The sequence below is a fragment of the Pteropus medius genome, unplaced genomic scaffold, assembly GCF_902729225.1.
Source record: "Pteropus medius unplaced genomic scaffold, Ma_sr-lr_union100, whole genome shotgun sequence".
Lineage (NCBI taxonomy): Eukaryota > Metazoa > Chordata > Mammalia > Chiroptera > Pteropodidae > Pteropus > Pteropus medius.
In genome coordinates this window covers 54,141,584-54,161,550 of record NW_024349800.1, presented here as the reverse complement: position 1 = coordinate 54,161,550, position 19,967 = coordinate 54,141,584, and the positions used below count along the sequence as shown (strand labels likewise).

General features: G+C 37.6%; 1 protein-coding gene and 1 long non-coding RNA gene across 10 annotated transcripts in view; one reads left to right on the top strand and one right to left on the bottom strand.

The window, feature by feature from the left end:
* The window catches only part of LDAH (lipid droplet associated hydrolase), an 85,297-nt gene extending 82,844 nt beyond the window's left edge, over window positions 1–2,453 (bottom strand). For 8 of the 9 annotated variants that reach the window (XR_005658336.1, XR_005658337.1, XM_039887753.1 and 5 more), the window contains exon 1: window positions 2,316–2,453. The gene's annotated coding sequence lies outside the window, so the exon portion shown is untranslated. The remainder of the gene's footprint in view (window positions 1–2,315) is intronic. The other variant, XM_039887757.1, reaches the window with a different exon arrangement.
* Window positions 2,283–19,967, top strand: part of LOC120621910 (uncharacterized) — a 73,619-nt gene continuing 55,934 nt past the window's right edge. The window contains exons 1-2 of the long non-coding RNA XR_005658338.1: window positions 2,283–2,474; window positions 8,343–8,427. This is a non-coding gene — a long non-coding RNA (uncharacterized LOC120621910). The remainder of the gene's footprint in view (window positions 2,475–8,342; window positions 8,428–19,967) is intronic.

Here is a 19,967-nt window from a genome sequence, read left to right as displayed (position 1 = left end):
TCTGGGTTATAAAACAAATGTAAATTTAAAAGAATTAAAATCATATAGCTAATGTCTTCTGACCATTATGGAAAAAGTAGCAATCAATATTATAAAAACAACAGGTAAAAATCTCCAAATGCATGGAAACTAAAGTACACACTTCTAAGTAATCCATGGACGAAAGAGGAAGTTTCAGAGGGAATTTTAAGAATACACAGAACTCAACAAAAATGAAAATATCAAAATATCAAAACTTGTGAGATGCAACACAAACAGTGCTGAAAGAGAAATTTATATGCTTACATTAGAAATGAGAGGTCTCAAATCAATAATCAAGAAACTAGAAAGAGAAGAGCAAAACAAACTTAAAGCAGGCAGAAGGAAGAAAATGATAAATATCAGAGCAAAATTCAATAAAATTAAAAATAGAGAAAAATCAATTAAAGCTTTCTTTGAAAAAGATTAATAAAATCAATAACCCTCCATTGAAAAAGACAAAAAAAAGATAAGACATAATGACTAATATTAGGAATGAAATAGCAGTTATCACTAAAGACTGTAGAAAATATTATCCTAATACCAAAACCAAAGACAGTACAAAAAAGAAAACTACACATCAATACCTCTCAAATCCACGCCTTAACAAAATATCAGCGAACAGAATCTAGCAATGTAGTAAAAAGAATTATATATCACAATCAAGTGGGATCTCGTCCAAATATGTTCAACATTTGAAAATCAATCAATGTAATCCACCATATCAAGATACTATAAGAAAAATCATATAATCATATATGGCAATTCTATCATCTTCTGACTCCTACTCTAGTATTTTCCAGTCATAGACTACTCTGAACTATTATACGATACTATAGAATCTAAAAAATTAATAGCATAATATTGTAGAGTACGATGCACTTTACACTAAGATTCTGTGAAAGTCTCTTGCTCCTGCTTGATAGTGGTCATGAGACTAGTAATTTTGCAACTTTCATATTTTGTCTAACTTTGCCCTTTTTAATGACAACATAGTAACTACCAGAGAGATTCTTCTCAAACCTGTGCAATTGGGTCAGAAGAGTAAGTTTATATGTGAATATAAAATCCACGACCACTGATACTAGGAAATATTAAAAGTAAAGCACGTACTATATACTCATGATGAACCTGTTGAATTATCTTTACCTTAAAAAAGGGAAAATTTTTTCTTTTCATAACTCTGCTGCTTCTAAGCATGCGAATCAAGGAATAAAGTGGTCCAATTTGCATCCTGTCTTGTGTTGGGGGGGAAAAAAACCCCCAAAGGTGAGAGTTCAGTTAAGGCACGCCGGTAAATGAAAAGCAGTGTGAACACTAAATGCCTACTGCAAAGAACATCAGGAAAGCTGTGAAGTGGGTGTGGGTGGATCATTTTATAATAGCCGACCTTTCAAAGCTTATTGTGTGTAAACCACTGTTTTAAATGCTAGATGAATTATCTCGGTTAATAAAAGAATCTTATCAAGTGGATACTAATGTATCCCCATATTACAGATGAGAAACACTGAGGCACAAACTACTTCAGTAAAATACCAAGACGCATGGCAAGTGGCAGAGGTAACAGAAAGCCTCAACAGTTTCCCCAAAATGCTGCACTCTAAATTCAGGGGAGCCAGAGCAGTTTTGATTCCGGCGCCATAGATAATTATTAAAGCAACTAATGCTGAACCTCCAACATGTATTTAGGGGACTGTGAAGTTCGGAGATTGGCTCAAAAGTCAATTTTCAAGTGTACCGGTTGTAACAAATTTGGGAGAGGTGTGAGGGAGGGGGCTGATCCTTCTGAGAACCCTAAGTGCAAACCAAAGAGCGCTTAATGACTCCGCTGATGGACAAGTGGGGTAAGTTCAAGTGGGGAAAGGGAGACCCACCGAAGAAGGCTGACTTCCCAGGGCTAATTAGAGGCTTAATTGGTAAAAGAACTCAGCTCTTTGGAGTCACCGGCTCAGACGTTGGCCTCTCCCTGTCACTTCTTCCCAGCCATTGCCCCGGCCATCCTGTCCCCAACTCCCTCAGTCGGGACATCATAAGACGCCCCACAGGTGAGCTGCATTTAGTACAAATGGTACGTTCCTCCGCTCAGAGGAGCGATCACTGAGCCAGCAGCCAAAGCGGGTACCGGCCAAAGTGGCTCCAGACCCGGGGTGGTCGCAGCACCGTTATTTACGCCCCGTCTGGCCATGGGCGGCACCGGCTCGGCGAGGATCCAGAGAGAGGAAGGGCTCCGGCTCCCGCGTGCCTGCTCGGCCATCCTTCCCGTTGTAAAGTAACCCCGAGCGCTGGAAGATCCTCACCTGTCCGCCAAGAAGAAACCCGGCTGTAACGTGACGGTTCTCGCACGGCTTCCCCCGGACCGGAAGTCCCGGACCCTCTGACGTCACAGGGCCGCGCCGCGCGCCGCTCCGGGAAGTCGACGCCTTTACGACGCGCGGCACCGAAGATGCTCGACCCAGGTTCGTGGAGTGTGGTCTGCATCCGGCTGTACCGCCGGGAGGGTGTAGCGGTGCAGGAACTTTCTCTATCCTTCAATTTGAATTTCACTCCCTTCTAATTTCAGTCATCTTTGATATACTTCCAGCTCCCTCCCCCTAGTCTCCATTTCTCCCCTTTTTGTTTCCCTTCTGCTAATTTTTCTCGTTCTCCTTTACTGTTAGTTATCTCTTCGCCACATACACAGGAAAGTTGATTTTCAATTGACTTTGTTTATTAGCATTAATATAGCCAGCCTCTGCTACTGGGAACTTTAGCAAAATGCTCACGAGGTCTCTTCTGGAGGTATTTTGAACTTACCACACCCAGACGACATGAAGACAAGGGTCACAATGTCTGGTGAACTGTTGCATGTTCACCCCTGACACAGATCAAGTGGTCGATATATATCTGTCCAAAAATGCACTCGTGAATATGACATAGTTCTATAGCCAGGGAGAGAAGTAGACGAATAGACCAGCAAATTATCAGTGGATCTCTTTTACACATAGAACAGTAGCCTTACTGTTTTTGTATTTAACGTTCCAGTACTAGGCACCACCATTGAACCAGTTGTTAGAGGTACACTGTTCCTCTTGTTTATAACTTCTCCCCCTTTTCAGTGTTATTTCCTAAATATAATAAGTAGCGCGATGAGTTTAGAAAAACTACTTACTGTACTAAGAGATTTTCATTAAGTAACTCATTTTTAATCCTCACAGCAATCCAATGAGGTCAGAATTAATATGTGGCCACAGAATCTGGAAACAAACAAATAGACAAAATAAATGAGTGATTACATTACAGTGACAGTACATGATGTGTTCAAGATGTTGTCCCTCATTACTAATGCACAATTCAGTGTGTGTAAAAATTCCAATGACTGTGGTTCACTAATGCAGCAGTTTTTCCAATTCTTGTATATGCATTTATGATGGATTGTCTCAAGTGTTTTATGTCTCTGATTTCATTAAATAAGCTTGTGCCAGAAAAATTAACCAAGGAGGTTCAATCTTGGGGGTTCAGCCTAGCTGTAGCTCATAGTCTTTCATGAGGTTGCAGCCAAGCCTGTTGGTCAGGCCTGCAGACATCTCAAAGATCCACTGAGGCTGAAGAATCCACTGCTAAGCTCAATCACGTGATTGTTGGGCCAGCCACATTTCCTCACTTGCTGTTGGCCAGAGGCTGACCTATTTCAGGGGCATCAGGATTTATTATAAAAGCATTCAGGGGCTGACAACACATGTCACTGATCTAGCAATATCCACACATATAAAAAATGTAATGCAGGGTTTTCTGATTATTTAACTTCATGACTAGGTGGCAAGGAATAATTTGTGGAAAGAAAGCTTCAAAATATAAGTCGAGGCTTATATAGAACAGGCTAATTATGGAACTCTAAGGAATGTAAATGACCAGAGAGAGTTTTGTCAGATAATAGTAACAGTTAATATTTATCAGACATTTACTACGTGCCGAGTTTTGTGCTAAATGTTTTACGTAGGTGTAGAAGGCAAAAAGAAGCTTGAGGACTGTCGAAGATGATGGTCTCAGATAAATGGCCCCTTTTTTGCCCAATTCATATGGACTCATCTCTGAGTCCCAGGGAGAGAAGGATTATAGGAAGCAGAAGTCACTTTCCCACAAAATCCATGAGAAGTTTTTGAATCTCAAGGCAGTGCTCCTCAGGAACCACTGTGACAGAATATGGTACCAAAGAAATCTGCCTCTTGTTGAGAAGAGAAGCCTCTGTGCAGTGTCCCATGGACATGAAATGATTTCAGGGGACTGTCAACCATGTGCAGCACGTATAGAGAGGAAGTTGCAGTGGAGATAGTGTCAGAGCCTTGTGTCATTTCATGAGAACATCATTGAAGAGGAAGAGAGGAAAGATGGTTGCATTTTTGATAAGGCCCGGATCAACTATGCAGGGACCCTTGAAGACAAGTCCTAGAAACTGCTACAATTATTAGGGACCATTTAGTGGAGGTAAGAGAGTAGTTGGGGACACTTTGCAGGAGAGATGGAGGGCCCACAATAGCAATGAGAGTGAGACAGAGAAATAGGTAATGCTTGGATTTTCACGATAGAAAAAAATATTTCTGGTGGATGTTATGAGAATGTTAGAAAGACCTGCATATTAGTAAAATATGTTCCTGTCTTCTTTATTATTCCATTACATAGAAAGTTGAAACTCTTGGTTTAGACACCCTTTGAACTAGGATATGTAGATTGAAGTTTATGTAAAAAGGAACAAGAGGAAGAAAAAGAAAAAAAAGGGCAAAGATATAAGAAAAAATTCTTTTAAGACTTTCAAGGTCATTCACCACATATAATGTAACTGCAACTTCAAATGTTTTTGTTTTAATACATCAATGTGATCCATTAGTCCTCTTCAGTAAAACCACACCATAAAGGAACTTTTAGTGGCATTGCAGGGTACATTGAGGATGAGAAAAATATGGGAGATGTTGTTCAACTATCTCTATAAATTAAAAACAAAATAGAGATTGGGACTAGCTACAGACGAATATTCCTTTAGAGTACGGTATGTTCCCATTTTATTGGGTTACTTAGAAAATAATTGCTCTTTTTAGCAAGGTTTTTGTGGGCTAAGTATAGTGCTACAGTACTTTTACAAATCATTCCCTCTTATTTTTTTAATGGAGACTTTGTATTCTCCAATAAAATAAGAATGGAATTTTTCATAAAGTGTCTTTCCTTGTCATCTATGTATCCAACTCTTGTAGACTAAATAATGACCCTCCAAAGAGGTCCATGTCCTAATTTTTGGAAACTGTGAATATGCTACATTACATGACAAAAAAGACTTTGTGGATGTGCTAAGGATCTTGAGATGGGAAGATTTTCCTGAATTATCCAGGTGGGCCCAATATAATCACATGAGTCTGTATAAGAGGGAAGCAGGAGGGCCAGAGTAAGAGACAATAATATGACCATGGAAGTAGAGGGAGAGAAAAAAAAGATGATGGAAGCAATAGTCAGGGGTGGGGGGAAAAAGAAAGGGAAGGAGGGGAGAAGTATATGAAAGGGAGGAGAGGAGAAGGAAAATGAAATATCAGAAGTTGCTATGCTTCTGTCTTGAAGATAGAGGAAGGGGCCACAAACTGAAAATGCAGGCAACCAGGCAATTGCTAGAAAAAGCAAGGAAACAGATTATCCCCTAGACTTTCTAGAAGGAACACAGGCCTGCCACCATCTTGACTTTAGCCCACTGAAGCCGATTTTGAAGTTCTTACCTCCAGAACTGTAAGATAACATATTTGTGTTATTTTAAGTGGCTAAATTTTTGGTAAATTGTTACAGCAACAATAGGAAACTAATATGCCAACTAAATAAAAGCTTAGACCGTATATCTCTTTTGCAAACAAGTGAATAATATTAGCTAGGTAGGTTTCAAGCTTCAGAATTCTAGCTGTTGCCAAAATATAATGACTTCTCTTATTTCCACCAACCATGACAGAAGCCTATTTCCCCCTTCACTGCACCTCTGTTCACTGCACCACTGTTTGCTGACTATTCCTGTTTGATGTGACTTTTTGACAAGCAGTCTTGGCAGAGAGAAAGCTAATTGACTCAACTAATTTATGTTTTCCTCAAATGTTTGGCTTTCTTTGAGCTTAGCCATGTGTATTAGTTTATAAAGTTTAAAGTTTAAAAATACATTATGTTGTGACCTTAAAAATTGCAAAGAAATTCTTTTTTCAGCCCAAACCAACGAGAATAACATATTTGTTTTGAACTTTCAGAGAAACCTTAATAAGGCCCCAGCCTATGATTTCGCTCTCTGTGAATTATCCAACAGAGAGGTTCCTCTACAGTGCTGGGTACCACACAGCAGAGGATCTAAAATGTTTGCTATTCTGTTTCTCTGACATAATTTTTGTGTTGGACTTTTGTTTTCTTGGATCTAGATACCTTTAAAAGAGTCTCATGCTTGCCTGTCTTTTCATAGTCTAATTCTTAAAAACCAAAATGTAGTCACATCAGTAGCAAAGAGTTCAAATCTAGTCTTAGATCCCACTTTCATTCTTGGTTTTCTTTAGAATCCTTAATTGAAATTGACAGGGTTAAAGAAAAATGTAAAAGAAATATTGAATTTCCAGTATTATTACAATATCTCAACTTTTACTTCTGGCATCATCCATTTTTGTAACATTTCATAGAGGGCAGGGAACCACATTCTGTTTTCTTTTTTTGGACCTCCCTCCGCCCGATGGTAAAACTGAGATATCAACCCCAAAGATGTGTGAACGATTGGCTGTCCCCATCTAGTACTCTCCTTATGTTTGGGGACATATCCCTCATGGTGAGTCTTGTAACACTTTAAGCATTGCACTAAGCTTGGTTCAAGGTAACCCCTTGTAGCTGAGGGGATGAGATCAGCCCACAGAAATCTGTCTGGATCTTGTAGAAAGCTCATCTTCAAGTGCTCTTATTGAATCACAGGGTCTTAAAGGTCAGAAGAGGGGAGATTTAGTGACCTATAAATTGGGTAAGGAGAGCTTTCCACTGAAAGGAGTTCTTGAGTCCTGCCTTAAAAGATGGCTAGTGTCTGCATAAAGGAGAGAAAAAAAATGGCATTCTAAATGAGTAGGTTAATTTAACAAAATATGTAAAATGGTCTGAAATGGTATGACTCAGTAGAGAAAAGTTGACTCTAGTCTCAACTCTGCACAATCAGGACTAATGATGCTCAGATCTTATCACTGGAGTATGTACAGTTCTTACTGAAGAATTGCTCCAAGCTTCTTCAGGTCTATTTCAACATCCTTTTTCAAACCTCTGTGCCCTTATGTATCTCATGTCCTCTGCCTAGAATGTTGTTATTTTCCCTGGTAATCCTGCCCCATTAGCTCAGAAAATTCCTACATGTTTCAACACTCAAATGTCACTGTTCTAACTTGCCTAGGTAGAATTAGACTCCTAGGTTTTTGAGGTAAGCTAAACATATCTACAAACTAACACTTAATACCTCTACAAATGTTCCCATAACCAATTTTTGTTTGTTTTTCTGCTGGAATATTTACAATTCCAGGTGTCATATTATTTTAACTCAAATAATTCAGTATGAATTTCTTAACAGATAAGAACTTTATGAAAAAGAACAATACCATTGTCACACCTCACAAAATTAACAATAACTTTAATATCTTAATATCCAATCTATATTCAGTTTCTTTAAAATAAATTTAGCTGACTGTATCCTCATGTGAGGCTTCTAAGGCAACAATCCGTGTTAACATTTTACCATCGGAGTACCTTAATGCTGCCATTTAATCTCATTGCAGAACCTCTGATAGTCTGTTTTAGACAGCACAGCAAGGACAAAATTTAAAATAGAAAATACAATTTAGAAAAAATAAAATTTCAGCCTTGAGCATGAATCACAGCATAGCCTTGGATCTGTTAAATAGTGTACTCTTTTGAGCCATTTCTTCCGGGCAAATCCATCTTGTCTATCAGTGGTCTGAGAAGGACAGCCAGAGAGCAGTTGTTGGTGGAGCAGGCCCCTGAGGGTAGGAGCAAGACTCTCCCAACAGGTCTCTCTCTCGAGGCATTTAGACTATAGGCATTAATGGTCAAACCAAGTGAATTTTTAAAAAAAAACCAACAAAAGCAACAAGTTAGAATACATTTCTCACTCCTATTATTTATTTCTATGGCGAGGGACCTCAATTATTTTAACATTCCTGGACTCAATGATCCTTTCCTTTACTCTGCCTCGCGGGGGGTGGTGGGGGTGGAATAGAGTGACTTAGTTGGTATTTACATTTTAGAAGAATAAACTATGCATGTTTAGCTATTGTCTTTCTTCTTCCTGGAGCTAGGCTCCCACAGGGAGTAGGAGGTCTTTGCTCCTCCATGATGTAACCTGGACAAGTCTTCACCCCGTAGAACACTGCATCTAAGTGGGTAAGTCTTAGCGGTTCACTTTGCAGGCCCTTTTGACTTGCATTCTACCTATGGACCCTAATATAGCCTTTATCAAAAATCAAGATGATGTTTTGGTCTCTATATGCTCTATTCCTAGTTTTACTTCTCAGTTGTTTCAGAACCAAGTTGGAGATGAAGGGTACTATTTTGGGAGTTTCCTCAAGACATAAATAATCATAAAATATTACGTTAATATACTGCTATACTCTATTGACTAATATTTTACGTAGACTTTTATACTGATATTTGTAAGTAGGATTAATTTGTGGCTTTCTTTTAAAGTTTTTGTTGCCAATAATAGACTAGCTTCATAAAAAGAATTTATAAGTTTAACTTCTTTTTATTTTCTATGCTCTGGAATAATTTAAATAGTATTAGAACTATCAATAATTTATATTTTTCTAAAAACCATCTTCTTAATTCAGGTTCTCAAGTTTATTTGCTTAGAGTTGAACAAAGTAGTCACTTATGAATATTTCAGTTTCCTCTATATCTGTGATTATTCCATTATTCCAACTTTGTACTCTTGTGGTAGCTCTCATTTCCCCACTTGATAAGATGACCTAAAGGTTAATGATGATATACTTTAAAGTTTTCTTCAAAGAAGGAGTTCTTGGATTAACATAATAGTTTTTCATATATATTTTTTTAAATTTATTGTTGAATGTTTTTTTATATATGATTCTTCCCTTCTGCTTTCCTTGGTATCCTTTTTTTTTTTCCCGACTTGAGTCTTATTTGTAAATAGAAATTTTTCAGTTATGAAATTTCCTCTTTCCCTTTGTTTGTATCATGTCTGATGTACTGATGAGTAAAGTCATTTGATAATAATCAAGTAGATTTGCCCAGTTGAGAGATCTATTGTTCTGTGAAGAAGATAGTTGAATGACCTATTGTTTGGATAAATATGTTTTTGGGGAGTCTCTTAAGCAATAAAATTATTTCCAATAATTTTCTGCCCTTCCCACTGAGAGATTGTATTTTGTGCTTCATCGATATCAAGCTTGGCCATGTAGCTTGTTTTGGACAATGGAATGTTAACAGGTGACCTGTTGTGGGATTCGGCCATTGTGGAATTCTGTCATTCCCCTTTATTCTCTGCCCCAAGATCAGTATGCTCCATATTGGGGCTATTCCTTTGTCCAGGGTTTCAGAATGAAGAAGACATGGAATAGAGTGGAACCAACCAGCGAAGGACATGTAACGGGAGCAAGAAATTAATCTTAACTTAATTACTCCTTAAAACCAGTGGAAATGACTTGTAATCATAGCAGCATAATATATCTTTATAAATGTTGTCGCTTACAGAAGAAAAAAAATAGTCTCCTGTAACCATCAGATGTACAAACATTATGAGATATGAAGATAGTTTAAAAAATCCTTCTAAATAAGAAAAAGAACATATTCTAATTTTTTTCTTGAAAGTATAATCAAGATGTCAGGTAGTATTTATGAGATATTTTAAAATATGCATCTTAAGAATTGTGCCTTTGTTTTAACACGTGTTCATATAATTTTGCAATTATTTTAATATATGTCTTATAAAACACTATTGATAGATCTAAGCACAAGAAACATAAGATGCCAAAAATATTTGAAAATAGTATTTTTGGTTCAATACCCCTTGCCATACATTGTCATTATTTTATGTGGCAAAGCTGGCATAAGTGAAAATTTGGTTAATTGTCTACTTTTGTTCTTATATCCCCAATTCTCTATATGTTAGAACAAATCTGCGTTTAGTATGCTAATCTCTGAGTAATCAAATATGCCTAGGCAAAAATAATTTGCCAGGAAACTGTAGCTACAGACCATATGATTTGCATTATTGGTACTTTCCATGTAATAATTCTACACATTGTTATCATTAGCAACACTATTTCAATCATGAATATCACCAAGTTCAGAAGAAATCATTTCTGAATTGTCTCCATTAGGCCATGATCAAGAGGAAAAAATACAAGACTGAGTTTTCCTTTAGTGTTGTATCTGACATTTTTAAATAGACTCATTTTCTGTGGTTTCATGTAACCTATTACATTTGTCACTGAATGGCAAGGAGGCCTGTCTCTCATTAGCACTTCCGCTAGTACTTGAGAAAAATATCCTGGGAGAAAAAAGATTCAATTTTCCTCCCCTGATTTGGAGGCATTTGATTTTTTTTTTTTTTGAGAATTTCAGTGAATATCATCTCTAATTGTAGTTGAATACCCCTCACCACATGATGCTTCGAGATATAACTAACATACTATCCACCTAGAAATATGTTTCTCTTTGATCCTAAAAATGACTTTTGATTAAAAAATTGGCTCTCCAATTTTTTATGTTAAGAGTGAGATAGAATTTAAGTGGTCCTGGGGGAGACTGATCTATAAAAGGCATAACAAAAGAATAGATGAGAATTAAATCTGTTACTTTTTTATCCACCTTAATTTTGGGGGCTTGAATACAGTTTTTATGTGTATTCAAGCCCCAAGATTCCCTGAAAACTTACACAGATTTGGAATGTGTTTATAATGTGTGTGCGTTTTGTCTTTGCAAAGTTTTTGAAAGTGATTTTAGCCCAGTTATTTGCTTTGCTCCTCCTTCTGTCCCTCCTATCACCAGAGATGTCCTTAGCATCTGTTAGTGACTATTGGGATGAGCCACTTAGGGTGAGACAGAATTCTCCTTGCACAGCTCACTGATGAACATTTCCTAGTGTAAATGCTCAATGATCTTTCAGTTGTGAAAATCAGACTGTGTCACTTTCATGCTTAAAATTGCTCATCAGCTCCGTCTTAAAACCCACACTCCTCTATCCAGCATGCAAGGTCTTCATGAGCTGGCCCTAATATTCCATTCTGGCCTTATCTTACCCCTCCAGGAGTCTATCTAGAGATTCTTTACAAGTTGTATTCTGATTCTTCTGTCTTTACACATCCTATCTGTGTGGCTTAGGATGTTTTTCACCAACTGGGAGGCTAGTTAATACCTTTTGTTCCTTTCGTTTTAGCTCAAATTCCAAACCTCTTCTGCGAAACCTTTCCTGCCTGCCTCAGGCATTCTCCTCCAGAGTTTCTACTGTACTTTGTATGCACCTGATGAAGCAGAGATGGCTAATTTACTGTCAATCCAATATCCGTTCTCCCCTCCTTCCCTCATGAAAGAATCTTCATTTTATTTGGAGTGACGATACACCCAGTTCCCAAACTTATTGTGACTAATTAATCAATCTCTGGCCAATGAAATACAAATAGATGCTGAGTGGGACTGCCAAGAAATCTTCTCGAATGGAGGAGACAGCTGGCACCGGCCCTTTCTGTCTTTACATGCTGACTGGAATATGGATGTATTGGCTGGAGCTCTAGCATCCATCTTGGACCACGAGGCTCCCTTGAGCATGAACACCACACATCAGAGATGGTGAGGCAGAATGAAGGAAGAATTAGAGATTGATGCTGTAAAGCTGCCCTAACAGCCTTGGACTTTGGACCTCTGAATTTCTTTCGCTTGAGAGAGGTTTATTTATTGTGCTTAATCTGCCCTTAGTTAGATTTTCTCTTATATGCACCAACTCTAATCTTGATTAATACATCTGTACTATAGCAATTACCAAAATCTATAGTATCGGTCTATTTCTATATGTATTTTTTCCACTGTATTATTTCAGTGCTGAGGTTTCTGTGTTGTGTTCTAATATAATATAAATATCATACTAAGTCCTTCCAAGGCATGTCTCTTGGATTGGAGATTGGGTGAGGGTAGGGTAAGGTCTTTTCAAAAGTTTATTCTTGGTGTCGATCATATAGATAAGAGGCAAACGTAAGGTCAGAACAACTGTAAAGAGGAATTCAGTTGATAAAAGAAATAACTGGGCCTTTCTTACCTTCTCTGAGCCTGAATTATGAGAAGTCTATGTTTCTATAAGGACATTTATGGGTAAAGAGTGTTCAAGGTTGTCTTGTTATCTCTGGATGAGACCTAAACTGAGTGGAGCATAGTGGATCACAAAGTGAGAATGAGTAAGTCATAGCTTATAAGCCAACTTATTCTAGAGGTGTGATGCTCTCTTTGTATATTTTAAGCCACATCTAAGTGTTATTCAGGAGAGCCAAGGTAAGAGACTGTGTCCATTGTGGACCTGAGGATATGCAGAGTCCTTCTGAAGTCAGCATAATGGTAGCTGCAAAGAATGAACCAAGGACCATAGACATAAGGGAGAACTCAGGAGGAAAGAGCGAAGAAAGAGTGAGTCAAGGGGCCAGCCACCCCTTGCACCAAGATTGCCTGATTCCAATGCAAGATCCTCCATTAAGGAATGCTGAATTTTCCTTCAGCCATGAACACATACAATAGTAGTTCTGGAAGGGCACATAGAGGTCAGTTAGTCCAACCCTCTCATTTTACAGGTGAGGAACTGAGACCCACAGAGGTTATGTAAACTCACCTATGTCAGTGGCAGAGCCAATTCAACGTTCTCTCCACTATGCAATGTCAATACCAGGTTATTGAACAAATAAGTTTTCAATGAAATAAAATAAATTTAAAAAATTGCATTTGTGTACTTTTATGGAGAAGAAATTCACGTGTTTTTTTTTTTTAAATAAAATTTGCAAGGGCATCTATAAGCTATGCATAAATGGTAATTGTTGGAAGGATGGCAGTTTCCATGACAACTTCACCTGTTTTCCCAAGCTCCTGTGAATGAGACTCCAGTGAGTAAGTCTCCCTCCCCACCAACTGCATCTACCCAGTGGTTTTCTCTTGAAGGAAAGTAGCTTTGATTTTCATTGAAAACTTCTTCCTTTGCTTTGTCACCTTACTTGTACTTGAGGTTTTGATGAGAAAATACCTTTACTACAGAGGCGTATGGATTTTCTGCATCTGATTCTACCTGCCCACAGATGAAAGTTTGTTTTCATCACCATTGATTGCACCGAAGGGCCCAGTGCTCTTCAGTCAGTTCTGATAAGTTTTTGTTGTTCTTCGTAAGTTCAGTTCAAAGTGATGATTCGAATTTGGAAACTCTCTCACTCACTATTATTTCTGACCTATGCTGACTCTGAATATCATATTCATTTCCAAAGTAATACATTTTTCTATTTGATGTTTTATGCATCACGCTTCTTTTACTCAAAGTAATTAGCAAAATAAAATTTCCAAATGTTAACATCATTAAGCGAACAGATGAACGAATTAAAAAAACAGCGTTTTAAAAGAAAAGCATTAGCTCTAAGTGCAGCTGCAGATAGAGTCAGCTATGTTGCCACTCATCTGGACTGGGTCATTGGTGTCGTAAATCCACTCCATGATTTTAAAGTAACATTTATGATGCTATTGAAATAATAGCTGATCCACTTTGGTTCCTGGTGTTTTCTTTTGGCTCTTCTCCCACCGTCAAGTGGGCATTCTGCATTCCAGTCAGCAAGGTAGGAAAGACAGCAGAAAACAGAAAGAAGGCAATCCTTGCTTTTGTGTGTCAAGACTCTAAGCCTCAGTGAAAGGGAAGGGCATCAGCTTTAACTTTGCCCTTTTTCTTTTTCCATTCTGTGGCCATAATCTAACTGGGGACCACCCTGGCTTCTTTTTACCTTCTTATATGTGTCTGTGGAGTGTTACTTAGGAAAAGTCGTCCAAGACATTGAAATGGGCAAAGGAGATTTATGTATGTCCCTTCTGTGGAGTGCTGGATGTTACCTAGTGTACATTTGGGAGGTTGTCTAATTGTAAACAGGTGTACTCTTTTCACTGAGTTTCTGTGGACTTTCTGCAGAGGTAGAAGGTAACATAAAAAACTGATGTAGCACATATGATTATTGTCCATAGAAACTAATGCAAATAAATTTTGTTTGGAAGAGGTAACATGGTTTTCTGTCCGTCAAAAAGAAAAGCCTAAACATTAGTAGCTTATTGAGCTTTCGAATATTAATTGGTTTTACATCTATTAGCAAATCAGTTTCAACCTTCCAAAGATATTTCAGAAATATAAATTCCATGTATATGTATTTATGTATACACACATATATATAAACATGTGTATTCAAATTTTTCTTTGAGCTGGTCTTAATATCTGATTGTTCCCTTATGAATTAATAACTTCAGTAAAATAAACGTATTAAATCTTGGACTTATGTTTATTTTGTATTTGCATGGGCCTTCTTTTAACTTTCTAAGCTTATACTTTAAGGGGATAACTTCTTGAGTCGAAGCTGACTTCTTGAGATGATTCTCTGATAGTTTTCTCCTTGTTTACTTTGTGCTACTTTTAAAAGTTGCTTTCTGTTCTAGAACACAAAATTTTTTTCTAGCGCTCTAAGTAGTCATAACATTAGATGTAAACAAAGAGGAATGTGGCTCACTGCTGGGAGTACTAATTTCTCTTGACCATGGGACACTTTTGTTCAATAAAATGACTTTACCCTCGTTGGCTTAGTCTTGGAGGACAAGGTGTACTTTTAAAGCTAATCAAACATTTTGTCCCGATTCTTATGTACAGAGTGGCTGGACAATAGCAGATGTTGACAGAACTAGCGTTATCAGGAGAACAGACACAACCCATCACTTCCTTCCTGTAATGATTATTGCTGAGCTGAGCACCATAAACCACATGAGAGTTTTTATCAGAATGAAGTAAAACAAGGATCATCCAGGATAGAAAAATAGTAATAAGCAAAATATTGGTGATTATGAGCATTGAAATACTCAAGACCTGAGGAAAGATTTTACCGTTTGGCTAGAAAATTATACAGGGGAGCAGCAGCAAGCAAGATAAATGAAGGCCTTTGAAATTTGTTTCTTTTTCTTTCTGCTCTAGGTGTTCCCCCTCCCCTCTCCACCTGGTTCCTCTTCTTATTGGTTTAATTTCCCTTTTGAATATGTAGGATAATGATTTGCTTTCAAAAGTGAAAGAAGTTTCAATCCCTCTCATAATCCCTACTCCTAACTGATAACAGACTTTATTGTTTTCTGGTTAATCTATCCTGTTCCTCTTTTTTTTTGTGATGATAAGTACTATGTTTTCTTATTTTCTTTTCCTTTCATTCTTTAACAATAGGTAGCATAACATACACATGCTTTCGCACTTTGTTTCCCCCCCTTAATAATATTTCCTAGATATAACTCCACAGCAATCCATAGAGATTACCTTCATTCTTTTTTATACCTGCATAGTACTCCATTGTGTATATTAGCTTATTCAAACAATCCCCTGTGCTTGAATATTTAGGTAGTTTCCAAAATTTTTAAATTATAAATGATGCTACCGTGAATAGTTTGTGCATATTAATTTTTGTATTGTTGGAGGTGTATCCTCTAGGTAAATTTCTAGCAAGGGGATTTCTGGGTTGGAGGATAAATACATACATAGTTTTGTTAGATACTGCCAAATTCCTCTCCATATAGGGTTTTCCCCATTTTGTAGTTCCACCAGCAATGTCTAAAATTATTTCCCACAGTCTTGCCAACAGAGTACGTTGTCATACTCACATTTCAGTGTAGCGTTAATTTGCATTTTTCATACTATGAGTGAAGGTAAAAATCTTTTTATATGCTTTAGAGCCATTTTTGTATCTCCTTTTGTGAATTGTCTGTGTTTTTCCCATTTTTCTAAAAATTTTTGGTCTTTTTTTCTCCCCAAATTTAAAAGTTCTTTAGAATTAGAGATATCAGTCCTTTATCTGTGATACCTGTCACAAATACTTTCTCCCAGTTTTATTGCTTCTAGATTTTGAGTTACAGTAGTAAAGTCTTATTATATATTGAAGTTAAAGTGGAACTCACCTACGTGTTCTTCCAATACTTATGTGGTTTCATTGAGCTGACTTTGGTATTCATTTAATTCCCATATTTTTCTTCTTCTGAAGATCTTTGCCTTTTTTTCAGGTCAGTCATTCATTTTAAAAAAGAGTTTAAAATATTTTAGCCAGCAATTATGGTGTTTATCAGGAGCGTCTTTCAGAGGATTTAGTCTACCATGCTGCTGAAAATCAAAGTAAGCTAATCTTTTCTCTGCAGCCCTTGAAGAAGATAATATGGTTTAGCTACCCAGTTCCTAAATTCATAGTCTTACAACATGTCAATCTTTTTGATAATTTGCTTGTGGCTGGTTATACTTTTTTAAATGTTATTGAAAAAAAATTGATATATGGTAACTTTTTCTAAAAGCTTCTTTCTGTATTTGCTTACAATACAATAAAATGTAGATTGCTTAGCTGAGTCCATATATTTTTAAAAGAAAGACTTTAAACAAAAGCAAACTTAATTTGAAAATATGGTACTTGAATTCTTTACATGATTAGCAAATATTAAGACAATTCAAAATGTTCTCGAGATATGAACCCAAATAGAAGCCTAATATTCAGGATTAGAGATATTTAACAGAGAAGTGAAATCCAAATAAAATTATTAATGAGTTAGAAGTATTTAAATAGTCCTTATCAATGCACAAAAGTATTTTATCAGGTGATTATTAACTATTCGATGGTAGCCTTACTGCTTACTCTGTGATGTAGAATTAACAAGACATAGTCATTCATATTCATTGTATATGTGAAAAAAAGTACCAGGGTTTCACACAGTAGCATTTCCATTTATTAGCAATATTAAGAAAGTAAACAACACTCAGATTTTTAGAAAATCCCTCTTTCTAGTCTCAATATATATTCTTGGACCAAATCTAGCACAATTGTTGTTCCTGGCACTTGAAGATTTTGAATTCAACTCCACAGACATTGCTCTGAGTAGTTATATACATAAGTGCGAAAGATATTATGCAGGCTCCAACCAAGAAAAGCTTAGTTTTCTATCAGTTGATTTTGGGTTTCCTACCCACTAAACTTCATTGTAAGTTCTCTCATGTTCTGGATTAAGTAAAAGGTTTTAGATGAGCTGTTGGTTAAAAGAGAAAGCTGCTAGGATTTTTACCAGACCAAACATAACCTTCTTTGCCAAAGACACATTTTGAAAATCATTATAATTTTTAATGATGAAGTGTGGAAATCTGAAAAGAAGCTTTGCAAAAAAAAAAAAGAAAGAAAAATTTCCCCACAACGTCCTCAGAAAACTCACAGTCTCTAAAGTGTGCTCGTTCTTAATTTCCTCGCCCATGCGCTTCTTGCTCTCAGGAGCTGCGTGGTCTCCGCAGCCAGCACGGCATCAGCAGAGCTGGGCTGGAAGAATAGTCCAAGAGTAGAAGACAGGACACAAGGACATGCTGGCAGATTTCTTAGCTCTGAAATGGTTTCAATGATGGTCCGATCCCATATAGTTTAAATCTATTTTAATATGGAATAATACCCATGAAAGTCATTCCTAGGTGAGAAAGTTATTGTGTTTGTAATTGGCTATAAATACTGCAGGAAGCACATACAGCAATTAATTCCAAAATAATGTGAACTTTTCGAAGGCCAAAGTTATGGTTAATGTCAAAGGTAACTAAGTTTATCAGAACTACGTGATGTTTCATGTGAAATACCTGTGGAACATTTGAAGTTCCCTTCCTTTGCTCTCGCTCGTGGTAGGTTTTTGGTTACCTTCACAGACATGGTTCCTGTCTGAAGCTCACAGCAGCCTTGTGGGGCAAGTGGCTCAGAAAGCATCTGTGGCCTTTGAGGGGTGACCTTCTAAGATTTCCAGCATTATTGGCAGGACCAGACTAGAATACAGACCTCTGGACATTTCACCCAGTGCTCTTTCCTGTTATAACATCAGGAGAAAACAAAGCATAGGAAGAAAGAAAAAGGAAAATGAGTTTAATTTCATAGGTTGTGACACACGATAGGTTTATATTAAAAATCTTTTTAAATGTAATAAATTTCATGAACATTGGAGTAGTTTTCCCGGGGGTGAGAATGTCTTGATTTTTTTTTTAAATTCAGATATAAGGTGAAAATAAGCTTTGTGGAATAATAAAGCCCTTAGGGGAAGTAACTGGTCACATTGGCCTTGCTAGTTCGGTGGGTCTGTTTTCATCTCATGCAGTGAGATCACTGGTCATTCAGGCTCTGCTGGCAGTTTTCCTAGAGGGGGCATCTGTCTTCCTTGCTTTGCACCACGTGGCTTGGTGGCAGTGCTCTGGATAGCCAGTGTGGGTTTCTGCTTACCAGTACATTTCAGAAACTTCCCTCTGAGGCTTTAGTTGTAGACCAGGGGAGAGGAGGTGATGAGAATATACGAAGGAATAGAAGGGACTCAGAAGGCACCACTGGCTGTCATCATCGTTTGCAAGTTTCCTGACGGCAGGTCCTGGCCTAACATCATCATCTGCTGCGGCATAGAAATCACTTTCCAAGGCCCAGATCAAGTATGCATTTTCATTCTTGGAGAGAAAATGAACAGGTAGAAAAAGTTTTCCAGGGCTGCAAATGACAGTTCTTTATGTGGCTGTGTGTCTGTTTGTTGCCAGACAAGCTAGGGCTTGTGCATCTTGACTGTAAAATAAAATCCCCATTCTTATTTTTTGGCCCTTAAGAAATTTCTCTAGAAATTCAGTCTCTAATTCACTTGGTTACATATGTGCGAAATGCTTACAACACATGTGTGAAAGTCAGTTAAATACAACAGCAATTAAATCAGCACTTTAAAAAATGGTTTTGGAAAGTTAAATCTTGAATCTTGATGAGGTGATTAAACTGTATTCCAAGATACAATTTCGGGATTGTATTAGGCCGTAAGTGTTCTTTGCAAATCCCACTTGAATTTCATAGTATGATGGGCTGTGTTAACAGAGTTGTTAAAATGCAAGTTACTAGGAATAAAACCTGGTGAGAAAAGCTGTGCCAAGTTCCTTGGGTCCTCCAAAGTTAGAGCTTTGCATTTGCCATGTAGCTGGGTCTGGGACTGGGACTGGGACTGGGACTGGGACTGGGGTTGGAGCTGGAGCCAGGGCTGGAGCCAGGGCCGGAGCCAGGGCCAGTGTTGACACATAAAGCAAACTCTTTTAGAACACAGAAGGGGCTTTAGGAAGTTAAGTATAACCCTAATAATGATTGGAAGAAATCTTATTTATGATAAATCAAGACTTGTAAGTACAAATTAGAACAAATTATTGAACTCCTTTCTTGAGCAGCCTTATTTGCATTCTGTTCGACCCCATATCTGTATCCTTCCCGCACTCTGCTGGCCGCAAAGGCATTTGTGCATGCACTTACGTCTACAACCTAGTCTAATATTTCAATCCATTTACAAGTGTCAGTCTTCAAACTCCAGCCCTCCTGAGGTTTTTTGTAAGGTAGACAAAAGGATGGAAAGGAAGGCATCTTGCCATAAAGCTCTCTGTTCAGGCATCTTTCCAGGCTCTCATCCAATGTCCACACTAACTGACAGACACGTCTTCCCCAAATACAAATCCAGTCATGTCACCTTCTTTAAAAACCCTTCTGGGGTACCATTCCAGCTTAATTTGCCATCCTTTCAAACTTGGGTCTCATAATCTTTTCTTACGTGGCTGCTTCTGCCCGAAAAACAAAACAAAACAAAAAACAAAAAACCCCAAACCTATTTAGCTTTCAAGTCTCCGTTTTTATATCTTTCCTTTTGTG